The sequence below is a fragment of the Cupressus sempervirens genome, chromosome 3 (genome assembly GCF_028749045.1).
Source record: "Cupressus sempervirens isolate cs-2001-9-10 chromosome 3, ASM2874904v1, whole genome shotgun sequence".
In the NCBI taxonomy this organism is placed as follows: domain Eukaryota; kingdom Viridiplantae; phylum Streptophyta; class Pinopsida; order Cupressales; family Cupressaceae; genus Cupressus; species Cupressus sempervirens.
This window is the reverse complement of record NC_143120.1, coordinates 497,029,424-497,051,504: the sequence shown is the minus strand read 5'-3', so window position 1 is coordinate 497,051,504 and position 22,081 is coordinate 497,029,424. Positions and strand designations below refer to the sequence as shown.

The window sequence follows — 22,081 nt, the reverse complement described above, 5'->3', positions numbered from 1 at the left end:
ACCCCTCCTCAGTATTATCTATTTCTAACAATTGGTATTAGAGCCTAGTTACTTTGAAAAAAACTTAATAGCTTAAGTAAAATCCTAGTGAATATGGAATAGTTGAAGAAGAATCTTGAAGAAGCCCTTAAACAGATTGATCTTCTTATTGAAGAGAGAGATAACTTGAAAAATAGATATAAAGATGCAAAAGTTTACATTGGCAAACTAAAAGATGAAATTGATGATCTTAAATCTCGCAAAGAACCTTTTGCGCAGATCAATGATAATGATGATATAAAAAATCTCAAGAAAAAGAATGAGATCTTGAAACATGAGTTGAAATTTATTGAATTAAAGCTAAGCCTTAAGATTAATGGCAATAAGAGTGAACCTGATCTAAAATCTAAGAATGCAGACCTTAGATCCCAGTTGAGTCAAGTGACATCTGAATTAGATTCTATTAAGATAGAGCATGTAGAGTTGGAAAAATACATCATCATTATGAAAGGAGAGTTGACACAAGCAAAACAGTAGTTAGAGAAACTTTACACAAGTTCTGAGAAAATTGATTAACAGATATTTCATCAAAGACCTTCTTATGACAAGACAAACCTTGGATATCTTCGTGGAGACAAGTCAGCAAAGAAAGATGAGATTAGGATAGAACCAGATTCTATAATAGAAATCCCTAAAGAAAAGTTCAGGTGGTCTGATGAAGTTGAGAGAATTAAATTGACAGAGAAATTTGATGAACCTAGAACAACAAAGCAAGTTGAAAAACCTAAGCGAGATGATTTATCTAAAGAGGTAAGACATGAATTCAGAGGTAGATGCTACATATGTAATGAAGTTGGACATATGAAGAAAGATTGCACAGGTAAGTCTTTTAAACCTATTACTAACTTCTATTGTTATATTTGTCATGTTTATGGACATAAGGCAGTAGATTGTAAGAAACCTAAGTTTATTGATGATAATAAGAATATTAGAATGTTTAGGAATACTAACCCTGTAGGTAATGGAAGAAGTAGATCTCAGAGCAAATCTAATGATGGAGAGAAACCTAATGGTGAGAAAAAGTAGTTTGTTTGTTACAAATGTAACAATCCTAGACACATTGCAAGAAATTGCAGAGCACATAAAAATTAGAATGGAAACAATCAGATGAGAAATGCACCTGTATGTCAGTTATGGAATAACTTTAGACAAACAAAAAGATTATGTAGAATAGACAGAGGGAACTTTAATAGGAACCCTAATCACAGAAGGAACAACAACAGGAATAATAGAAGGAATGAAAATGGAAGTAACAACAGTCAAAAAGAAGCAGTCAAGGAACACGTTGAGGAATTCAAAGAGGCATTTGTGAAGGCTTGTAATCCAGAGAGTTCGCATACAATATTAGAGGAGCAATTCTTTGATGCACATGATGGAGAGTTGAAGTCACTGATTGTTTGTGGCTCAACTTGTCTGAATCAAGCTATTACAGAAGCAACAGAGCATCAGTTGGTCTGAATTGATGTTAGAGAGTGAGTTAGAGATTACACAGTTTACAGAAGGTAAAAGACATAGAAGGGAAGCTATGGTTCACTACGCAAGTCTTGATGTGATCGCAATAAGCGAGAATTGTAAGAACAAGGTCACTAGTAGACAGAGACAGTATTCTAAGTTTGTGGTAGATACGCATTAGTTTGTGGTAGACAGGCATCTAATGTGCAGTGCGATTTGAAATGATTTAAGGATCGCAAGCGAGATTTAGTGTACCATTTGATCATACGAAGTGTCTTGAGCGAATTGAAGAACGATTTGACAACTATTGAAGTGCAAAGTAAAGTTTGTGAAGCCGAAAGTTCCAGAAGCCCTAAATCGCAAAATTGAGGTATTTCACAGAGTATTGAATCCAATTTATTGTAGTATTTACAGTTATAGAGCAATGGCCAATCAGAGAGTGTATGATGTTAATGACAAACCAAGGTTTAAGTTCAAGAACACCCATTTGTTTCTTTATTAGATGATCCAGTAGGCACATTTTCACAAGTTCCAGAAAATGTGTAACACATAGAAGACATAAGGAGTTATATACATTATAAGATTAAGAGCATAGGAGATGATGAAATCACGGGGACTTAGGAGTCATGTGCAATAATGACTTATCCTAGAAGTTTGAATATGCGCACCTTGAAGATTTGAATTTAATAAAGTATATGTTCTACACAGAATTTGATAATCATGAGTAGACCTAAATTATTTTGAGCAGAATACATGATGATATGTTCTGGTTCGGTGCTGCGCAAATTGTCATTGACAATGACCTAATTCACAAGGTCACAGGATTAAGCAATGAAGGTTGTAATCCTGTCAATGAAAGAAATGTCAGGAAAATGGTGGAGACAAATCTGAAAACCAAGTTTGATGGAAGGAATACGAAGGTTGATCCTATTCAGGATAAAGGAGTCAAATTGTTGACTAAGATCTTAGGGTACAAGTTAAACCATGGATCAAGGGTTAACTCTATGCCAGCTGAATTTCTTCATGCAGCATATGTTATGGCTGTTGAGAGAAGGAAAGTAAACTTATGCGACATTATCAGATTGCAACTATTGGATAATACTGCAAAGATAATGAAAACGAAGAGTGCAGTGTTTAGATTTGAATCCTTACTAACTCATTTGTTCTTTTATGTTACAAAGAAGTTTCCTGGAATAATCAATTGGGATAGCAACGAGTACACAATGAAGATGATAACTCAATGCTACAGATCCAAACCTAAAAATGTCAAAGACATTGATATTGACAGAATGATGAACTTTCAATCTGAGATGAAACTAAGGTATAGAATACCTCCCTCTATAGTGGAAAAATATAAAGATGATTTATTTTTCATGGTGCAGACTAACAACATCTGCATGGAAGCAGTGATACCTAGAGTAAAGTTCATTGAGCCTATGGGCTATGAGATGAGCACAGAATTGATAGAAGGGTATGCGCAGATCATACTTGAATCTGAGCAGGACACAGAATGTCCTAGATGGGGAACATATAACAAAAGGTTAAGGATAGAGAATCTAAGCTCCATAGCAAAGAGAGCAAGAAGAAAGTAGAAAAAGAGATAGATTCCATCCTCAAGGAATCTAGTATGTCAAGACAAGAGATCAACGAGGTAAAGGGAATTGCGCTGGAAATGAAGACCAGTGAGTAGTTTGAAGTGTTGGCAACAACACCTATTGCAGTAGCAGAACCCTCAGAAGGAGTAATAGTAGCACAGTCATGTGCACAAACTCCTATTGCACCATATGCAACAGTTATGCAAATGCAACCAATTAGAGCCAGCTATGAACAATCAAGGAGTCAGGAAAGGTGGAAGTACCTTCTACGCAAAGGAAGTCAGGAAGAATGGTGAAGGTTAAGCAAGAACCTGCACCTCAAGCAAATAAAAGAGTAAAGAAGACCACCAGTGGGCTTGGTAAGAGAAAAAAAACCATGCAAGTGGGCGGTTTTGAAAGCTCAGAAGATGATACTGAAGATAAACCTGTGGAACAAGATGCACAGGAAGCTAAGACAGTTACAGGCAAAAAGGCATGGAAACCAAAGGTAGAGAATCTGAACATGCATATTATAAATGATGACAATTTTGTTCAATTAAATAAATTTTATAGCATGTATAGTAGTATGGATAGGAGGCAATTAGAGAAGGCCACCATAAGAAACATGATTTTGAGAAATAAGAGATTTGAAAGTATTCAGAATAAAATTCCTGAAGACCTATATTGTTTTAAATTATGGTAAAAGCAAGTTTTGAAGGGACCCGAAACCCTTTACAAAAAACTAAAGATAAACATTAAAGCACCACCAGGTTTTACAAGGACCTGAAACCCAAAGTTTAAAACATCAAAACCAGGTTTTATAGGGACCTAAAACCAAAAGTTTAAACCATAAAAAACAACCAAGTTTTACAAGACTTGGAAACTAGAGTTTAAACTAGAGGGAAAGCAAAAAAGAAAAACCAAAAAATCCGCCCAGACTAGCAACCAACACACTCACTCCACAACCAGCACCTATAGTAGCTCTTTGATAATGTTCACTACCTCTTTACCTGCTTCTACAGTACTCTGGATAATGTCAGCCAGAGAAAGAATAGGAGCCTCAGCAACCTTTTTCCTTGTGCTCTGCCTGGTTCTCTTACTATGCCCACTTGGACTCCCCATCCCTACATTGCCAGGAGACATTATCTCCTCATTACTCTTCTTAACCAGACTGGCCGCCGTGGCACATAGACTGGAAGAGACCTATTCCATTTTTTGACCACTTTCCTTTATAAGGTAACGAAGCTCCTCATCATATTCTTTAAGCTTATCAAGGATGTTACCAATTTGCACTTCCATCTGGGTTCTCCTATCGCGTTCAACATACAATTCTTTCTGCATACCCCCATTTTCTTCTTGAGAGTCATTATTTCATTATACAACCAAGAATCACTCTGAGGAGAAGTCTCTTCTTTACGCTTAGCAGTTGAGGTGTCACGTGAAGTCAGTTGACAGTTGGAATTTGTTATAATCATGTGAAATGTTAAGATGGTTAATCGTTATAATTTCATATGAAGATGACATGCTAGTTAATCGTTATGAGGCTATTGTATTGTTATCTTGAAATCTTAGAAAACTGATTATTCATCATGGGAAATGGGATGGTGGTTTATGAAAAATAATTTGTTATGGTAATTTGTTATTATATTGAGGAATATAATATAGTCGTAGAGAATTCCCCTGCAGGAGCACGTCGAAGGGGGGAAGCATTGCCAAAAAGGAATTAGGCATGGAGGGGCACCACCATCACTGAGCAAATAGGTACAAGCCTTGAACCACTAGGGCTAAGGATAACAACTAGGCAAGCAAGAGTGTATGTTAGACGATCATGAGTTAACTTGTTAAATCACATGTCATTTAATAGTAAAAAGAGATTACTAAGCATGAATTGGAAATTGAGCGAGTTTGTACCTTTATAATTGTGTTTTTGGTTTAAGCCTTCTAATGTATAATCATGTCAACATCATGTCGACATCATGATACCTACATATCCATACATGTATATGTGTACATATGTAAACCAACTTTATATATATAAAGAGGTATACGCATACTTGATATTTGGTGAATACGTAGGAAATATATGGTTGGAGCTTACACATGTACGCGTATATGCATACATACATATATAGGTATCTATAGATACCATGATGCTATGTACTAAGACATTATTATTTCTTTCACCTTTGATTTGGGGTCTTGATTATTATTTTGTTTATCTTGAGCGGCTCTCTATGTTTCTTTCTTCTTTCATCGGGCTTATTACTAGGAAGATAATAAGTCAAATATTCGAATCGGTGGCTTCAATTTCTTTTAGTGTTGGCTTTGTAACTCTCTGCCACCCACTTATTGATAACCAATGAAGCACACAAAAGTTATATACACTTTCCACTACCTTTAGTTTTTGGCTCTTAGAAGTTCAATTTCAAAAATAGCAGCTTATTCTGATTTCGTGACCTTGATGTATTTGTGTTCAAATTTTGCTTGCAAGGGTTGGAGATTCATATCTGTACTGGAGTAAATATTAACTGTTGGCAATATTGCTAAGATCACCATCATGTATAATCATTGTCATCTTGCACATTGTTGTTGTAAATAGAAATTGATACGAACCAACAAGTGTACATAAATTTTATGCGGTATTTATATGTCATGAAATATGTTTAATCAGTCCCCTCTATATGCTCTTAACTTGCAAGTAGTTTAAAAGATATATTTCCACGATAGTATGATTCTTTGATGCATACTAGCCGTAACCCAAAGGCCAAGGGCATTTCAATTTTGAAAGTGCATAAGTTGTTCTTCTTTTTCTTTTGTTGGAGATTCTTAGGTGTTATTACCATATACATCCCCACATCCTCATTGGTGAGGGACATCCTTTTAATTGTTTTCCAAGCATTGTAAATGTGTAACCTGTATGTTGCATTCAGAGATATTTTAATATAAGGCATAAGTTCTGATTCTTTCTTTTATTTCTGATCTTGTATGATAACTACATAGAGATAGATCATAGTTCCCATAACATGTGCTATATTATATTATGCATTGAGTAATCTTGTGAGAATCTGAAACCTATATTACGATACTCTGACTTACTCACTGGTATTTTTTGTATACTTGTTGTAGTAAGAATTAGAAAGGTATTCAAAGAAACCTTATGTTCAAGATCTCATTGTTATGGCAGTCTCCTATGATGCACCCAAGGCTAGTGAAGCCGTGTGAATGGGTGAAGAGGAGGAGAATCCTACAAGGAAGAACAAACTGTGATCAGATTTTCAAAATTGCAATAACATTTTTTTTTAAATTACTAAAACATCCAAGACAGCTCATGATGGTCCAAGTATACTCGGTGGAATTAAGTATCAAGATGCACAGTGGTTGGTTATGTTGTTCCATGTCTACTTCTGGGTAGAAAGGGTCTTTCTCGTTAGAGAATGCATGAGGATAAGTTATAGTCCAAAGTTGGGAGGTTAAGCCCCTGACAATGTTTCCCCTCTCCACAAGATGTTAGGATGTGCATTAGACAAAGACAAGTTAAGCATTCAAACATTTATTGGTAACAAGTATTTTACTTTTGTGATATTTATTCAAGTAAGAAGATAAAATGGATTTGTTTTATATCATCATTTCAGATATTTTCCTTTATTGAAAGCAACCTTTCTCGTCAATATAATTTGTAACCAATTAGATCATTTGACCGTCCAATTAAATATGGAATATATATATATATATATATATATATATATATATATATATATATATATATATATATATATATATATATATAGGATTGTTATTTCGATCTTTCATTTATAAGAATAATGATTATGAGCATATCTTCTAATCTTATGTTATTGCCACAGTTAGCAATAGGAAGAAAAGAAAGGAAACAGAAGTATCTAATGTCCAAAATGATACAGTGGTATCTGATGCCCTAAGCAATACAATGGTATTTGATGCCCTAAATGATCCAATGGTAATTGATGCCCTAATTGATACAATGGTATGTGATGCCCTAATTGATATAAGTGGTATTTAATGGTAATCGTCATTTCATTTTTGATATAGTGGTATTGAATGGTAATCATCATTTGATCCTAAGTGGTATTTATGGACTAACCTGGGTGTTTGCAGAAGCATCCTTAGATTGTTTTCGGTTTTGAATTCCATGATATGTAGATTTTAATTTCCATAGTAAATTCATTGATGATGTTTTCAATTGTTAGTTATGGAATTTCGTTTAACTAATTGTAACTATTAAATCTCATTCACCTAACTGAAATAATTGTCTTTCTATGATAATTAAGTAATAACTGTATTTCTTTGATATGTTAATTGTTAGTTAAGACCCGAGAAATGTGGTTGTTACATATATAATAGATTAATTAATAGGAAGAGAAGAGTAGTAGAAGAAGATTTGAACATGAGGATTGCATTCATTAATAAGTTATGTGATGTCGGATCAAAAGAAGAATCTGACAAAATTTTGAAGGGTATTGAGCTCTTGTTGAGTAACCAAAGAAGACCAATTCTTCTGATGGAAGGCAATTATGAGGAGGTTAGGCAAGAAACAGAAGAGGCTATAGTAAAGTATACGTCCTTAGTGCCTAAGAAGAGTGCACAAGCAAAGGCTGATAGTCCAATGTATGTGGAAGTCCATACTCCTTTCAGGGAAGAGGAAGAAACAAAGGAGACACGGCAAGCACTATCACCACCTCACATTGTTATGGGTACTGAATCCATGCAAGTGGATAGTACGCACATAATTGTGGATGCAATGGAGAACCCTTTTGCAGGGTATGGAGCAAATATTGTTGGCAATATCAGCAATATCATTGCGTATACCAATTCTGATGATGAAGAAGAAGAGAAAAAGAAGAAGGAAGAACAAGAAAAGAGGGAACGGGAAGCAACAAAGAAGAAAAGAAAAGAAGTAGAGGAAAAGAAGAGGAAAGAAGAAGAGGAAAAGAAGAAGAAAGAAGAAGATGCAAAGAAAGAGGCTGACACAAAGATGAAAGCAGAGGAATAGAAGATTAACATTATTGTACCTTCAACAGTACCAGCAGCAGTATCCATTCCATCTGATGATGAAGATCAGAAACAACTAATGGGCACCCTAAGCAAGTTATTCGAGAAGAATAAAACAATTAAGTCATTGGAGAAGACTCTTGCTGAAGTCTTGGGGCGCATGCAGAAGATAATTTCCACAATTATGGAAAATCCAGACTTGCAAGCCAAGGCAAAAGAGTTGGTCAAGACTTTTGATGGGGAATTCACAACTTTAGCTGAAATAGCAGCAGCGCAAGCGCAAACAAATCATGATGCAGCCCTATTCAACACAATGTATACCAATGTGTGCAGTGATTTAAAGGCACTTGCTAGAAACATCAAGGAACTGAGAAAATGTATTGCTGAAGGTAAGAAGTTGTATGAATAGTGTGCAATGTCTTACACTTACCTATCAGATTTTGATGCAAAGATCAAAGGCCATATAAGTGAGCTTCAAACACTCAATACAAGATTGTAGCAACCTAAGATCAAAATTGAAGATTCTGAGAATGACATTGAGAAGATCCACAACGTTGTCAAAAGCATTGAATGTGACAAGGAGAAGGTAATAAGAAGATTCTCTATTCTCAGAGAATATCTGGCACCTAAAGTTGTGATTTTGCAGAGACAATTGGAGAAATGTCTTTCAGCAAAGAATTCCTATGACAAATTTGTTACAAACGTAAATGGCAAAATACTTGATTGATTAAACAGAGATCAAAATGATCTATATATACAAAGAGGAGAGTTGAATAGAATAGAAGCATTCTATTCTAGACTACACCTAAGTATTAGAAACATTCTAATATTTACAGAGATACAAAAAGGTACAATAGAGAACATTAAAAATATAGAGATTATTCTAATACCCCCCTTAATGCTCAATTTATTTACTACACCAATAGATCCCCTAAATTTAACAAACTTGTCAGGACCAAGGGGTTTTGTGAAAATATTTGTTGGTTGCTCTGAGGTAGGGACATAGAGTAACTGAATAGATCCATCTTCTACTAACTGTCGGATATAATGGCAATGAAGCTCTATGTGCTTGGTTTGTTCATGAAACATTGGGTTCTTGGCAAGTTTGAGTACTCCCTGATTGTTTGAAAACAAAGAAGTTGGACTTGCTTGAGGAATATGCATATCTGTAAGCATCTGATGGAGCCAAACTGCTTCACAGGCTGCCTTGACAGCTCCTCTATATTCTGCTTCTGTAGAGGAGAGTGCCTGTGCCTGTTGTTTCTTACTGGTCCAGGTAACTGTTGCAAATCCGATACTAAACACATAGTCAAAAGTAGATTTCCTATCATCCACTGAGCCGGCCCAATCAAAATCAATGAATCCACTGAGCTGAGGAGTAGTACTCCTTGTGTAAAAAAGATCATAATCTGAAGTACTATGTACATAGCGTAACACACGTTTCACTGCAATCCGATGATCAGTCTTGGGGTTCATCATGAACCGTGAGATGTAGCTAACTATAAAACTGAGATCAGGTCTAGTAGTAGTAAGGTGGATGAGACTACCTACTAGCTGCCTGAAGTGTGTTTCATCTATAGGAGGAGAATCAAATTGTGCGGACAATTTCAGACCACTCTCCCTAGGAGTGGAGGCAAGTTTGCAATCCTGCATTTGAAACCTGTCAAGCAAATTTCTGGCATACTTGGACTGAGACAAAAAAATACTGTTGTCAGTCTGCCAAACCTCAATACCTAAACAAGAATGAAGCAATCTGAGATCTATCATATCAAAAGTTCTACATAGATCCTGTTTGATTTTTGAAATCAAATGTTCTAAACTCCCAGTAATGATCAAATCATTCACATAGACAACAAGAAAAAGAATATCATTACCAGAGTGTTTAATATATAGATTACTATCTGACAGGCCACATTGAAATCCCTAAGCAACCAAGTACTGATCAATCTTTATGTACCAAGCCCGAGGGGCCTATTTAAGACCATAGATGGCCTTCTGGAGTCTACATACTTTTGGCTCTGAACCGGCAACCTTGAAACCTGGGAACTGCATCATGTAGACTTCTTCCTGTAATTCACCATTGAGAAAAGCATTCTTCACATCCATCTGATGAACTTTCCAACCATACTGAGTTGCAATGGCAAGAAGAATGCAAATTGTGCTCATCTTGGTTGTCGGGGCAAAGGTCTCCTCATAGTCAATTCCTTTGCGCTGGGTGAATCCTCGAGCAATAAGTCTGGCTTTGTATTTGTCCAAGGTACCATCTGCATGGTACTTGACCTTATAGACCCATTTACAGTTAATGGGTTTCTTCCCAAGAGGGAGATCTGAAAGAACCCGGGTGTGATTCTTTTGAAGACTCTGAAGCTCAGCATCCATTTCTTGTTCCCATTCTAGAATTCCTTTGGCCTCTGCATATGTCTGGGGCTCAGGGATATTGTGGATGTTGGCCATAAGCACAACATTAACTGTGTTGTGCTGAATGCTCTTATTTCTAGAGGTTCTACCCTTAATGAGTTCATCAGGACGAAGATCACTAATCGTTTGAGCCCACCATTTTGGCCGAAGAGTAGAGGAGCCAATATCAGATGCTGTCAGAATAGCTGGATGAGGAATAGGAGTAGGAGTTGTTATCTGGAGGTGGCAGAGGTGGTGTATCAGTAGCATCAAATGACTCATATAAAATAAGACCCAAGTCAAAGATTGCTGAAGACTGAATCTCGGAATGCGGTGGGGAGGCAGAGAGCTGAAATGGTCTGAATTCCTCATCAAACACAACATCGAGACTAAAGATTAAAGGATCAGTGTTTACATCAATCAGTCTGTAGGCCTTATGTGTGTGACTGTATCCTATAAACATGAGTTTCTGGCCTTTGGAATCCAACTTAGTGTGTTTGGCATTAGGAATCCATACATATGCTAGAGAGCCAAAAACTTTCAAATGGTTGATCCTAGGTTTGCGACCAGACCAAGCTTCCTCAGGAGTCTTATGGTTAACTACAAGGGTGGGTGACCGGTTAAGAAGTTAGACAGCTGTGGATACTGCTTCTGCCCAATATTTTCTGAGAACATTTCTATGTTCTAGCATAGCTCTAGCCGTTTCTGTGATGGTACGGTTTCAACGTTTTACAACACTGTTTTGCTGAGGGGTATGAGGTGTGGTGAATTGACGTCTAATGCCATGAGTAGTATAGAAGGCAGAGAAAGCAGATGAACAGAATTCCCCACCATTATCAGTCCTAAGAGTACGGACGAGGGAACTAGACTCTTTTTCTACTAGGGCTTTAAACTACTGAAATACAAGAAAAGCATCTAATTTTTGCTTAAGAAAATATACCCACATTTTGCAACTGAAATCATCTACAAAGAGTAAGAAGTACCTATTCACAGTAACAGAAGGAGTATTCATAGGACCACATACATCAGCGTGGATCAACTGGAGTACTTTAGATACCCGCCATGATTCACCATCCTTAAATGGTGTCCTATGTTGCTTCCCTGCTTGGCAAGCTCCGCAAACATGATGGTTCTGGGTTTGGATATCAAGTAGGCCATGGACTAAATTATCCCGAGCAAGTTGTGCTAGATATTGAATGTTCAAGTGACCGTATCACTGATGCCAGAGGCTGCTGAGAGCGGATGATTTTGTGATGAAGGCACGCTCAAGGGAATCACTTGAATCTACAAACCTATAAATACCATGATCCTCAAGACCAACAATACTGTATTCTTCGTCGCCTCCAAAGCTTATTGAGTCAGAATAGGGAGTGAATTCAACAAACCAATCACACCTGTGACTGAAATGTCGGAAGGCACTGGAATCTATGTACCAGGCAGAAGATTTCACATGATCTGTAGGTATGCTGGCCATAAAGGCATGTTAGATAGATTCTTTCTGCTCTGAGTGTTGGGCAGCATCGGCTTGCTTTTTAATTGAGTTCGACTTTCGATGCTCATAATATGTGAATGTCTCAAATGGCACAAACTTTGAAGTGAGAAAATGAAAGACCCAAAAAAAATGGAGTACCCAGAAGAGAGTTCGAAAAACCCAGAAATAATATGTTGTCAGAATCCAGATCTACCGGCTTGAAAATTGAGGCACAGAAAATAAGGCACCCATAAAAGACTAATGAAGACCCATTTGAGATCTCGAAAAACCCACCAAGAATATGCGATCAGAAAAAAATTTCGAGCAAAAAAGTTAGGGTTTTCGAACAAAACCCTAGTCGGCAGATTGGAAGGTCGAAGTTGCAAAAAATGGTGGATACCAAGCGGATTGAAGGTATTTTTGTCTTCTGCAAAAAACCCGGACGCCGTAGATGAAGTCGTGGAGGCCAAGAAATGGAGGTAAGAACAATCTGAAAAATAATAAAAAACCCAAGAAGTCGTGAGCTGCTTCAGATGCAAGAATGGAGGTAAAACAATCTGAAAAAAAGTGAGCCACTTCAGACTTTTGCTTGCGTCTACAACAAAAAACCGCCCACCCCGAGCTGTTTAGATGCAAAGAGAAAAAAATTGTTTATTTGCTTCCTCAAAAAAAGCCCAATCTCAAACCGTTTTTGTAAAATCGCTCGACAGACAGACGCAAATGCGTTTTGAAGTCGCGATTTTTTTAAACTCTTCCAAGAAATGAGTTGCGATTTAAAAAGCTTCAAACAAAAAAAAATTAGTCGAAAATCTCAGGTTTTGAGATTAGAAAGCAAGGTTCACCAAATAATTTCGAATAATGGGTCTGATAATTTTGGAAAAGAAATTATAATGTTTTGAAAAAATTAAGAACTTGCTCTGATACCATGTTACAAACATAAATGGCAGAATACTTGATTGATTAAACAGAGATCAAAATGATCTATATATACAAAGAGGAGAGTCGAATAGAATAGAAACATTCTATTCTAGACTACACCTAAATATTAGAAACATTCTAATATTTATAGAGATACAATAAGATAAAATATAGAGATTATTCTAATAAAAATTTCCTATACTGACCTGAGCGCAATTGAAGTGGTATCTTATGCACTTTGCGCACTCCTCAGTATATCAGATACAGTCAAAGGAAACTGGAAGAAAGACTTTGATAGACTGAACATTGATTTTGCAGATTATATATCCAAATTGACGAACTGCTCAACAGTAGGCCACAAGTTTTTGTGATACAGTTTTGGCACCTTGGCCAATGATGTCAAAGGGGGAGTATTATGTAAAGGAAAATTTGTATAGATGTAAATGTATATGTAAGGGGGAGCTTATGTATGTATCAATGTAAAGGAGTGATAAGGAATGTAATGATCCATCAAAACATGAATAAAATTGTTATGTTTTGAAGGCGATTTTTGTGTAGTTACTTTTATTTGTTTTTGTTATGTATGACATCATTTTGGGACTCAGCCAATTTTCCCAAATGTTGCCATCAATGCCAAAAGGGGGAGATTGTTGGCAATATGGTCAGTTAGATGTCTTGATAGTTGTCATTTATGGCAACACACATACAACATTTCATTTATGCATTTAAAGATAGAAAAGTATCTACATATTAGATAGTTTGTAGCAGTTTAGAGAACATATCTTAAGAGTACGGACAATGCTTAGAGAGTTAGCTTATGTGCAGTTAAGGAAAGGTTTGTGACACTGTCATGATGACATGTACCAGTGCGTATGTGTGTATGGCCAGTACGGCGCAATTTATATAAAGATTAACACTGCGAGCATTTAACAATGCAAAACAGAGCATAGCAGCAAATAGAGTTGTACGGCTTTAGGAATTATTTTGGTTACAAAATAATTACTAGGTTATGTTGAGCCGACTATGTGGATATTATTCCATAAGTTATTTTATATTATGTCAAGTGTGTGAAGAGATGAAGGCCGACAATGCAGAGTTTTGTGATTGTGCAAGGTATAAGTAAAGATCTTATCTTGCGCAGATATTGTGAAAGTTGCGTGATTAGATGTGACATGCGAACTATTGTGAGAACTATCTGTGAGCCTTGTGTGATGCGAAATCTGATGTAAGATCAGAGCAAGTACGAGTCACGACAACAAAGCAAGTATCGTATGTATACCTATCTTGTGAAGGAATTGAATTGTATAATTGCATGTTAGGGCAGTGGGCTCTTCTTGCATACATTGTAATTGTTCCTCCAACTCCTGACAGGGTTGTAGCAACTCCTGACAGGGTTGAGGCTTCTAATAAGGCCTAGTCCTCTATCAAGGACTCGAGACACTATATGTACTTCATAGACTCCTAACAGGGTCAATATCCTTAACAGGATCTTATTGTTTAGTGAATCATTTACTATGTATCATCCCCACCGGGATTTTCCCTTGGCCATGGTTTCCCTAGTTAACAAATAATGGTGTTATGAGTTTTCTATGACTATGGTTATATTTACTGTTCAGCATTGTTGGTTTACTTTCATATGCAAGTTATAAAGTAATTAACAATATTCAATTGTGGGCAAAAGTTTGTAGAATACTCATTCACCCCCCCTCTTAGTATTATCTATTTCTAATAGGCTCACACTCTATACAAAACTCCACACGTGCGATACTAGGGCTTGTGCACTTGCTAACATCATCAATAGACTATCCTCTATCACTGATTGACTGCACATCTTCTTATTGCATCTTAGATGTAAGATAGCGAATAAACATCAAGAACTACTTGCCCAATACTCTGTCTCTAAACTGCTCTTTGTAAATCAGGTACAACTTCTGTACATCTCAACTTAAACTCTGAGCACTTGACCACGTCATCAGGACATAGTGTAGAATATGTCCATGACTGCGCATCACCAGACGATCAAACCATTGTCTGTACCCTTAAGATCTTTGTCTACTACTCAGCCAATCTTTAGAGAAACCATGCTATGTTGACATCAATGACAAACACAGTCATGAATGCAACATGTCAATACTCTCCAATACTTAGGATACTCCCCTAAAGTAGTATCATCAGCATTCATGCTAACAGTTCTAACCGTGTTAGGAGTTGATAAGAAGACAACTGTACCCACTACCCCAATTGCTTAAATTGTTTTCACTAAACAATTCTTGATAACATATCAAAGAAAATGAACTGACTAAAACAACTTATTTTGCCAATCCAATTACTTTGAAGTTCACAACTTATCCTCCACATCAAACACTACTCTGACCTTCACAAATTTGCATCCAAAACTTGCATACCATTACATCAATAACATATGACCGCATATGATGATTTTAAACAAAGAAAACATCTTTTATTTATACCAAGTCCTAATAACTAATTGAGTCAGCCTTGAGGCTTTCCCAATACATACAATGAATAATATAGGACCATCATAAGATATTACAATTAGGTTGCATATGTTTATAAAGCATATTACATCAATTACAATATTTAGTCAACCTCCATGGAATAACCTGCATGTTCTCCTTCACAAGTCTTTACAGAATGAAAACTAGATTCCGCCATCTCGACCATAGCTTCACCAACATGTCTCTAACCAAAATCCAATCCTATTGAACATGGTTCAACCTCACCAAAAAGATAAAAACAAAACAACATACAATTTCCTGCAACCAGTCCTCTACAAATCTTTTGTAACTCACTGAAAACTTCATAACTCTTTCCACAAATATAGAAATAGCATCTATAAATATCCAAGAACTTATTGCCAACCACTTTGAAAGCAATTCAGCAACCTATGACCTCGCCGAAGAAAACAGTCTCTACTACTCTACCAAAACTATCCAGAAAGCTAATATGTTGACACCAACGACAAACTAAGTCATGAATGCAACACATAACTACTCAATCATCTCCAACACACTTCTTGCAATCTCTTGAATAGCATTCATCAATCTCCCTTAGGCATTCATGCCAACAACCCCCATTTGTTTTGGACCTCTTGTGTTGCTCATTGCATTGAACTCATGCTGGAGGATCTTGGTTAATTTTCCTAGATAAAAACATATATAGCATACAAAAGGAGAATTGCAAATTCATATATAATCATACTTGGTCCTTAACCTTATGAGGAATTTCACAAATAAAAAAAGTTGACTTGTCCAGGGGTCACCTGATTTGCAACAAATTTTATCACGTTGCAATCCTTGTTTCAATCCAAGGCCGGTTTGAAATGCATGTTTGAAAGTGAGGAGTGGAAAGAGCATTGCAAAGATTGAGATGGTTGATTGAATTTTTTATAAGAGTGGCTTTTGGCAACTGGCCAAGGAGATTGTGCAGGTAATTTTCCTTTTTGTCCTTGTTTTCATTTCTTTTCATCATTTTTTTCACATTTGTTTATATTCATTGTTTATTTTTAAAAAGCAAAACTTAAAACATAAAGCTTAATGATTAAAATTTCACAATGATTTTAGTTCATAGGGCCTCTTGTTCTTCTCCTAGAAATTGCTAATGGAGAGTAGCCCACAACGGGATGCATGTATGAGGGCATGGGTAGGATAAAAGAGGCCATTAGATCTTTTTATGCAGAAATTGAGCTAAATATGGTCCCATATGGGATGTCATTGATAAACAATGGCACAATCTACTTCACAGACCTATACATATAGTTGCTCACTATCTTAATCTGGCATTCCAATTCAGCCCAAGTTTCAAGCCCAATGATGAGTTGTGGAGTGAGCTCTATGGTGTTGTAGAAAGAATGTCTCCTAATGAAAAAGTTGTAGCAAATGTAATCTGTGACATAGAAATGTATAGGAATTCACAAGGAGACTAATTCTCATGAGACTTGTGCAAGAAAAATCAGACACTACTAAAGCCAGGTAAAAATCTATGATTATAATTTCTAATTCTAATATCTCTTACAATTTTACATTGATAAAGTCAAAGTTATAAAATTGATTTTTATATTTTCTTGTTTCAAATGCATGGTGGGAAATATTTGGTACTTTGGTGCCACATTTACAAAAGATCACAATTCATATCTTGAGCTAGCCATGTAGTGTTTTAGGATGCGAACACAATTGGAGTATGTTCGAGCATATACACTCCAAGAAGCACAAGAAGTTGGCAGTAAAAAAGGTGAATGATCTTGTGTTTGTTCATTACAACCATTGGCTTCATCATAGACAGATCTTGGGCACTAAAACATCTCCTATCATTTTTTAGAGGAGTTGATCCATAGACAAAGTGGAACACTGAGATCGATGATCCTGTCTTTCGTGATGAAAACTTGGAATGAATTGATTCAGTGGATCAAGAGGCAAGGCCAGTAGCAATGGTAGAGGAGGAGGCTAGAGCATGAGGAGACCCAGTGGAGGACCCTGAGGCTGAGAGTGGGGGATTTGAGGATGATGAGGATCACTAAGGTTGAACCTCAGATATAGGGAGAGAAGACGGTTGCATAATCTTCCATGACCTATCTGAGGCATACATATAGGAAGATATAGGCTACTCTGAGCCTTAGTCTTCTAGGCTCTAGCTTTTTTATTAATATAAGTTTTCAAGTTTTGATTCCATGAATATTGCAAACATTTGGCAGTGGCACTATTTATGTTTCTAATGTGCTATTTAATTTTAACTTACTTCCTTCAAAAATTCACTTTTATACTTATGTGATCAATGTAAACTTGTTTATGTGTGCAAAGTAGCTTCTATTTACCTCAAATATTGTGTTTTTGAAGTTAATTGACTAAATAATACATAAAAGAAAAAAAATTAAATCTTTGAATTTCTTGGGTTTTTCAATTTGCCAAGTCCTTGCCGAGTTTGGACAGCGAATCCAAGTCAAAAATCAGCTTACCAAATTTCAGGCAAGTCTGAGTCTTGTAACTATGGTTTATTCATTATCTTGGTGTTAAATGTTGATGATATGCTTGTAGCAACTAGCAAGCAAAATTAGGCTAAAATTAGCAAATTAAAGGCTTAGCTGGCTTGAATGTTTGATATGAAGAGTCTAGGAGCAATGAAATCAATTTTGGGAATAGATACACAAAAACAAAGAACATGGTAAGCTTTGGTTATCACAGCAAAAAATATATGGAGACAATCCTCATAAGATTTGGTATGCAGAATGTGTAACCAATAAATATCCTTACAGGTTCCCATTTTACCTTTCTTCAATTTTATGTCCTATTAATATAGAAGAAATGGATTATAGTTCTCATGTATCGTATGCTAATGCATCTGGATGTTTAATTTATGCCATGGTCTACAGAAGACTAGATGTTTCACATGCAGCTGGCATTGTCAGTGGCTATACGGCAATTCTAGTTAAAGAGCATTAGGCAGCAATAAAATGGGTGCTTTGTTATCTTGGAAGCACAAGTGATAATTGCATCACCTATAATGGTTGCAGTGATTCAGTGTGCAATTATGTTGATTCAATTTTTTGCAGGTAATTTGGACAAAAGAAGATCTACTACAGCTTATGCCTTAATCTTGCGGGAGGGCCTATTTGTTGGATGTCAGAGCTTGAAGAAACAGTTGCCTCAACCACCACTGAAGTAAAGTCTATGGCTCTCTAAAGAGACAATTTGGTTAAAGAATCATTGGATGAGTTTGGAAAAGTGTAAGACAAGCAATTGTATTTGACAATGCTCAAAGTGCTATGCATTTGGCTCAAAATCTAGCTTATCACAATAAGACCAAGCATATTGCAATTAAATATCATTTTGTAAGAAAAGTCATTGATGGAGGTGCAGCATCCTTTTAGAAAGTTCATACACCAGAAAACTATGCAAACATGTTTACAAAACTAGTAGTGATAGGGAAGCTATGGTGGACGTTGGGTATCTTGGCATGCAGAAAAGGTGATGAAAGGATTATGCAAGTTTTTGGTAAATTGTTGTTAAGGTAGAGATTTTTGGAAAATGACAACAATTAAAGAATAAAATAAATATTATCTTATCTTGTGGAAAAACTGTTTTTCCTTAAGATATAATTCTTAATTGCTTTGAAGGAAAAAACAATTTGTTATCATTGATGTTGGATGTTATCTTATAGATGTTCTATATAACTCTATTACCTTGAAGGCAAAATAAATTGGAATAGTAGCAGTTACATGAAGGTTCTTATTATTTTCTCCAGCCAAAAAGGTTATCGATACCTTGTCCCATGGGTACTTTCTTTTTATATTATCAACGCTTTACCATGTAAATCTATGTCTTGTATGTTATTCTATTTTTCTATTTTATTTCCTTTTTTCTGTTCACAACTAGTTACAATATTATTCAAATTTGTGGTTTTATGTTTCCAATTGCACAACATGAAGAACAAAAATAAGAATCTATAGCAGAAACCAGTAGCAACAGCACAATAGCAACAAAAACACTGCAACTGAAATCGAAATAGAAGACAGCTCCTCAGGCCTGCTCATGCATCCCATTCTCCCTAAGGAAGCTCAGATGATCTTCACAATCTCCTCTAATAGTAGTACAAATGAATGAATGAAAAATTTAATAACGTCCATGAGGCCTAAGTAGGCCTAAGTAGGAATGCTATTAGTTTGAAAGCAAGATATAAAGGAACTGGAAGAAAGCTCTATTTCCAAACAACTGTTAAATTTCAGTGCACATAGACATTTTACACTTAATTATTCTCTGTCTTCTTTAAACTTTGATAAGGAATGAAATTCCTATACAAAAAATTATAGATTTTCATGCAAAAATTAAGTTCTTTTATTTTTTTTGACCATATAAAACACATGGGTAAAAGTATAACCTATACAATATATGTAAGAATTTTCATTGGGAAATTTTACTATACCAATTGTCAAGGGAAGCTTCTAGGAGACACAAGAGAGGTTTTTCTGCAACCTTGTTATGGGCACCCTAGAAATGCCCAAATTTAAAAACTAAACAACTGCTGATAGAAATTTTGTCAAACAGTTTGCATCCAACTCATTATTCCTCCATTTACTAATTTAACCCCTTATGACTTTGGAAATGAGACATTTATATTGTTTGCTTGCATGGAATTGAAAATCACTCAATATGAACAAAAGAAAGTACAATGATATGCAGATTGGAAATTGTATTACAACTGATAAGATGTCATTTTCAGAATTAAATAAAATCAGATACATGGCAAATTATCAACTCACTAATTGCTCCACTATTATTGACATAATGCTCTAGCAAATGTTATTTAAACCCGCTGCTACAGTGACATGAATAGTGCTGCGTGAATAGTGTTGCCACAGTATTTTGTCTTCCAAACAGTCCAATATCTTCATAAAATCATTCCCTTAAAGTAGCATAAGCGTCGGATGAGTAAAGAAGAAGATATGAGCAAAACATCAAATCTGCCTGTAGCTAAAAACACATCCAATCTGTCTGATAATGAAGCTGATAACAATGGATTCCAAAGGCCAAACCCCAAAGGAATGAAGCCACTAACGCTTTTTTTTATTCTTTCTCCAAGGGTCGATTCAACTCACATGAGCAATGTGGGATAAAAGATGTGCAATATAAGGCATATTAAAATAATCACTTATGTCTCCCTTAGGCACCCCCTTTGATTTGCACACATTCCCATAAAATTAAATATTATAGTGACACTTTAATATTTTACAACTATTTTACAACTAAATTAAATGTTATTTTAATAATACTTCAGGCATAAAAATTTATTAGCTATTAGACTCTAAACAACACGAGTGATAGCTCGTTGGAAAGCTCTCACCGAGAAGTATCAAATCCAATCACCAAAACTAGCCTCCCTATGTTCTGCTGACTTACTAAAAAAAATAAGTATGCCTGAGATTGAGTAAATCAACTCTATTTTAGCCCAACCTAGAGATGACTAGGCCAAAACACTCTAAGATCCCTTTAAACCCTTCGTTAGCCCTTGAGACCATATAGAACTAGGCTAACGCACACACACTTGGTCGACTGCTAAAGTAGGGACATTACAAACCTATTCACATTTGGAGAACATATTATCATGCAGACGAGTGAAAGAATCTCCGCGAGACCAGTTTAACCTAAATGTTCACAGCAACATCTAAGAAACCCCTAACTTATCACCTCTAACAAATTTTATGTGAAGGATTGTCTTCATAACACAGAGTCCTACGCTACCAGTATCCATTACAGTCATTGGCATTTGCAAAATTGACACTAAGCCATTAAGCAAATCAATTTCCTTCACAATCGCTTTAGCGGAACCCAATTTTGAATTTAACTGTACCAGGAAAAACAGAGTAGACTCTTTTCACTGGAAATGTGTCTCCTACGTGAACACGAAACAAATGTATACATCAAATGGATGCTTTACTGGGTTTGTTAGAGTCGATATCCTTAAGGTTTTATAACGAAATGCATGCTGGTAAGTACAGAAGATGGTAGACTGCAGCTCCAAGTACCATATAAGTACATTTTTATTGCGAAGTTGAAGATACATTGAAGCATCATTGTTTTGGCAAAATAGCCAACAAAATTAAGATCAAAATTACGGAATTCGTACCTGTTAAACTACTCTCTCCTGTGCTCAAGTGTGGCATCCGACAGCGGCCATGTCCACCTCTCCACGCTACTCTCTCACTCCTCTCGCTTTATCCACCCGAAGGTCTTTCAGTTTTACCTTATTCCTAATTTATTTATTATTTTAATCTACATTTTATTAATTAAGAGTATACAAATGTCTTTAGATTATTTGCCAATCAATTTTAGATATTAAATTTTTCTATCTCAACCATGTAAGTATTTTATTTTATTTTTTTTAACTTTTAATTTTTATAATGTTTATTTATAAGATTTTTAATTTTTAAAATTTTAAAATTTAAAATTTATTTTACTTTAATTTCATTGGCTTATAAAATTGGGTCTTATAGGAGTGGATTTTGAGGAAGCACTACCTCATGGTAAAAATATTTTGTTATGTAAAACTATTAAATCAATAATATGTTACTATATAATTATTTTAATACAATATTTTTCTTTTACAATAATTTGTATATTAGTATTAATACTTTAAGATACAAAATTATAATAGTACATTGACATTTATATTTAATTATAAATTATTTTTA

At 35.6% G+C, this 22,081-nt stretch overlaps 1 protein-coding gene across 3 annotated transcripts in view; it reads right to left on the bottom strand.

Annotated features, from left to right (window-relative positions):
• PPD1 (Photosystem II reaction center PsbP family protein) overlaps positions 1-21,640 on the bottom strand; it is a 60,132-nt gene extending 38,492 nt beyond the window's left edge. For 2 of the 3 annotated variants that reach the window (XM_089820539.1, XM_089820541.1), the window contains exon 1: positions 21,517-21,640. The gene's annotated coding sequence lies outside the window, so the exon portion shown is untranslated. The remainder of the gene's footprint in view (positions 1-21,516) is intronic. The other variant, XM_089820540.1, reaches the window with a different exon arrangement.
• Between the last annotated feature and the right edge of the window lie 441 nt (positions 21,641-22,081).